At 38.2% G+C, this 4,573-nt stretch overlaps 1 pseudogene; it reads left to right on the top strand.

Annotated features, from left to right (window-relative positions):
• The first annotated feature begins 267 nt into the window (after positions 1 to 267).
• Positions 268 to 1,110, top strand: LOC102843005 (annotated as a pseudogene).
• The last annotated feature ends 3,463 nt before the right edge of the window (positions 1,111 to 4,573 follow it).

Here is a 4,573-nt window from a genome sequence, read left to right on the forward strand (position 1 = left end):
ACCATACATCGTGTCTCATAATTATTCTAATTTGCTCCCACCACAGACAAAGCGTACAGTTGGTATAGAGAAGTCCTCATGATAGAAAGCAACTTTCCACTTCTGATAGGAACAGTGGGAAACCCAAAAGACTTAAATTAAGTCATGCAGCCCTATCATGTATTTCTCCTACAATGAACACTGGTATAACATAAAAGAGATGCTCATACTTCAGTAGAACATAGTCCAAATGAAGCATCATTTCCTCAGACTTGTGATAATAATAAAATGTATTTTAATCTTAGGAATCCAGTCATAGAACATAGTTTTGAAGAGCTGATGGAAACAGATATTTCAAGAATAGTAAATCAACACAAAACCTTTGATTCCAAGACAGAAAATCTAATGGTATCCCCTTGTGATTTTTACTTCAGACAACATGAACAGCCAGAACAGAAAAATCACACAACCTTTAAATGTCTCTGCTTACAGAAAGTTCTAAAAAATGTGAAGTTTAAGAAACACATGAAGCACCATTTGGAACGTGAGAGGCAGAAAGGTGATAGCTGGGACATCCACACCACCTGTCAACATTGCCACCAGCCATTTCCTACTCCCTTCCAGCTACAGTGTCACATTGAAAATGTGCACATCTCTCAGGAGCCCTGCATGGTGTGTAAAATCTGTGAGTTGTCATTTGAAACAAACCAGCCTCTCTTACAACATACGGAAGATACATACCAGCCCAGTGAAGTACCCTACATGTGCCAGGTTTGCAATTACAAATCATTGAACTTTACTGAAGTGGAAACCTATTTCAGAATCTGTCATGAAACCTCTAAGAATTTGCGTTGTCCATTTTGTCTCAAAAATTTCAAAACTTCAATACCATATATAAATCATTATTGGAGGCATTGCAACAAGACAGTCTTTAGGTGTTCCATATGTTGCCTACGGTTTTTGACCTTGAAGGAGAAAATTGAGCATGGAATTAAGAACCACTGAACATTTGAAAAGCCAGAATAAATAGGTGGGTTGCCTCCTGAAATGAAGGTTATTATTCAGACTTCAATTCCATGAGGATCAAGAGATGCAGCCCACATTACTGTGAGCACCACCTGCGAGAACTAGAAAGAGAGTAACTATGAGGACTAGATTTCCAGACTTCCTTGTAGCTACAGTCCTAGACCAGGCAGCATTCTGTTATACTGTGCGTATTGTCGCTATAAGTCAGTACCAAATCAATGGCACCCAACAATAACTAGTGTGAAGATAACTAGTGGACTGGTTGGTAACTGCAAGGTCAGCAGTTCAAATCCACCAGTTGCTCTCAGAAATCCTATATAGGATCCGACTCAAAAACACTCAACAACAGTGTCAAATCTCTGTTAATACCTCCTCCTTATTAACAACTCCTGCTATTCTGACTTATATAAGCATCAGCTTCTATTGCCTGTTTTTGAATTGTAAATATATGGAGTTATATATTGTGGTGTCTGACTTTTAAATAATGTCTGTGAGATGCATCCTAGTGGGTAGCAGTAGTGCATTCTTGGTCATTCTTGGATAGAATTTCATTGAAAAAATATGGCACAGTTTTACATGTCTATTTTACTCTGAGGCTGATTCTTTCACTATTTTGAATAAAACTGACATTTTATACAAAAAAGAAAAAAACAAATCCTAAAGCATTTGGTGGATGTGGTATAGTGAATTATCTAATGTCTCTTCTAGCCATAGTCTGTAACTGCCATCAAACAGTGTTTCTGCCCTACTGGGTTTTGGTAATAGAAAGTGGGACAAGATACTGATAGGATGACATGATTCAGCAGTGAATGTTAGCAGAGTTAATTGTAACTGTAGAATCTTGAAACTCTAGCATGGGTTTAAAATGAGCCATCTCAGGAGAAGTAGGGATCTCACTACCATCAGGAAGAAAGAGCCAGGAGTGGAACATGGCCTTTGGACCCTGAGATAGCTGCACATTGAACCTCTTTAATCCAGAGACAGAAAGCTGTGACACAGGAGGAGTGGCAGAGGCATAGCAGCAGCAAAACCAGGAACCAGAGAACAAGAGAGAGCAGTGGATTTCCCAGCCCATCAAGCAAGTAAAGCTAAGTGACCTTGGGCTTGAACTTGCTTATAGAGTGGGGTACCTCCAGGCACTTATATGGGGGAGCTAGGTTTCTGGCCCACAGATCTAGTGCCTAATACCTTCAGGCTGAGGTTTCCTATGCGCATTTATCAGCAGCTGACCGGAACAACTGTGCCTTGAGCATTTCTTATTCCAAAGTGTAAACTTTTAGCTTCCCTAATAAACCCCATAGTTCATATATATATATATGTATATGGTATATGTATGTGAATATATATATATGGAGCTCTGGTAGCGTAGTGGTTACAAATCGGGCTGCGAACCTTAAGGTCAGCAGTTTGAAACTACCAGACGCTCCGTGGGAGAAAGATGAGGCTTTCTACTCCCGTAAGGATTTATACCCTTGGAAACCTTGTACAGGGTCTCTATGGGTCGGAACCGACTCGACGGCACTTAACAACAACAACAATAAACCCCATAACTCTGAGTGTGGTGTTTGAGTTCTCTGTGACCGTTGCAATTGGTCATTGAACCCAATAGAGAAGTAGAGAGAGTGCTGTGGGAGGATTGGGTGGTTCCATAGGCCATATTTTTGCAATGAGTCATTAGAGAAAATATTAATTAGGGTGTATGCACACTGCAAAGCTATTTGAACTGCAAGGTCGGCGGTTCAAGCTCACTAGCCACTCCTCGGAAACCCTATACAGGGTCGCTATGGATCGGAACTGACTCAATGACACTTAAGAACAGCAACAACAACAATGTAAGTAATTAGGGTGATTGTGTTTGTAAGAGTGCATTTTGTTTGTTGTTTTGTGGTTTTTCTTTCTCTTTACAACTGTAACATCTAGGATGTATCTTCTGGTTCTTTTTTGATGGTGTTAGATCTGTTCACTATTTTGTTTTGATTTTTGGAATTTCCTATTGTGAATTAGTGAAACTTTACAGAGAAGATCATCAGTTTTACATTTAACAATCATACACTTTGTTTCATTTCATGGATTGCAATTCCCGCCACATAATAACAGTGATCTCAATTGCTGCTTGTGTATTTTATTTTCATTCCACCATCCTTCCTATCCCTTCTTAACTTTTTCCTTAGGCAAATGTTTTCCTCTTAATCTTGAATGGTTGACCATTCTATGGTGAGCATACCTTATTAGTGTTGTTGTCTTCCCTATATACCTAACTACTGTTTAGCTGAAAATTGGACTATGAGGGTGAGTTCTGTTCCAGTTCTGAAGGATGGCTGAAGGCCATAGTTTTGGGTTCCTCCAGTCTCTTTCTGACCAGTAAGCCCATTCTTTCTTTCTTTCTCTCTTTTTTTTTTTTTTTGAGTTTTGCTCCATATTTTCTCCCTTTCTTTCCATGACCTTCAAATGTGATCCCTCTCAGAGCGGTTGATAATGTCAGCCAAGCACCGTCTAGTTCTTGTGGTCACAGAGTCATGGTACCTGATGTTCACAGGTTCCATTGGTCCAGTGAACTAATTGATTCCAAGAATCTTCAGTTTTCATTACTCTTCTTTCTTCCACACATGGAAAGACCAATAGTTGTACCTTAGATAACTGCTCATGAGCTTCTAAGATTCCAGTTAGCTACTCATAAAATTAGGATGTAGAGCATTATCTTTGTGAATTTTGTTAGGCCAATTGACCGTGGTGTCCTCTGAGACTATTGAACTGTGGTTTTAGCATCTTTTATTTCTTTCCAAAGTTTCTTGAAGTGCATAGAAAAGATTAAGCATTTTAGCTATTCTTTTGTAACTTTTCCTTTGTTGTTTTTCAAAGACAATAACCATCATTCAAAAATGAAACAAGCTTATTTTCCATGGGAAATTTACAAATGAGTTTTGATTCTCCCACATTACTGAAGCAAAACAGAACTAGTTTTTGGTATTACATATCTAAGGCAACTGTCTCCAGCTTAATAAGTATAAGGAAGAGATTAACTCAATGACAGGAAATAACAGTTATTAGTGAAATTTGTTCATTGGCAAAAAGGAAGCCCCAACAGAAATGGTGGAAATACCAGCACTTGGATAAGTGTAATCCAGCTGTACACAGTGCTCAGTAAGGATGTAATATTGCTCTCAGAAGGAATATTGACTTTATCATTCATAATTATTTAATGAACAGATGACTGATATAAAACCTTGGCATTTTACTGCCACTTTCAAGTAAATTGGAAAAATCAATAGTTATGAGACATCTGACACATAATAGTTTAAGTAAAATTATTTACTCTTCCTGACAGAATATGAGTGCTTGTGAATATGTAGTTCCTTGTTTTTGTAAGTTCCTTTTGAGTCAGCTCCAACTCATTGTGATCCCATATAAAATAGAATGAAATGTTGCCTTATCCTTCACCAACTTCACTATTGTTGATATGCTAGAGTTCATTGTAGCAACAACTGTGTATTTTGAGTGCCTTTGAACCTATGGGATTCATTTTACAGCATTATATTTGATAGCATTCCATTATGATCCACAGGGTTTC

The sequence above is a fragment of the Chrysochloris asiatica genome, unplaced genomic scaffold (genome assembly GCF_000296735.1).
Source record: "Chrysochloris asiatica unplaced genomic scaffold, ChrAsi1.0 scaffold00091, whole genome shotgun sequence".
Taxonomy (NCBI): Eukaryota; Metazoa; Chordata; class Mammalia; order Afrosoricida; family Chrysochloridae; genus Chrysochloris; species Chrysochloris asiatica.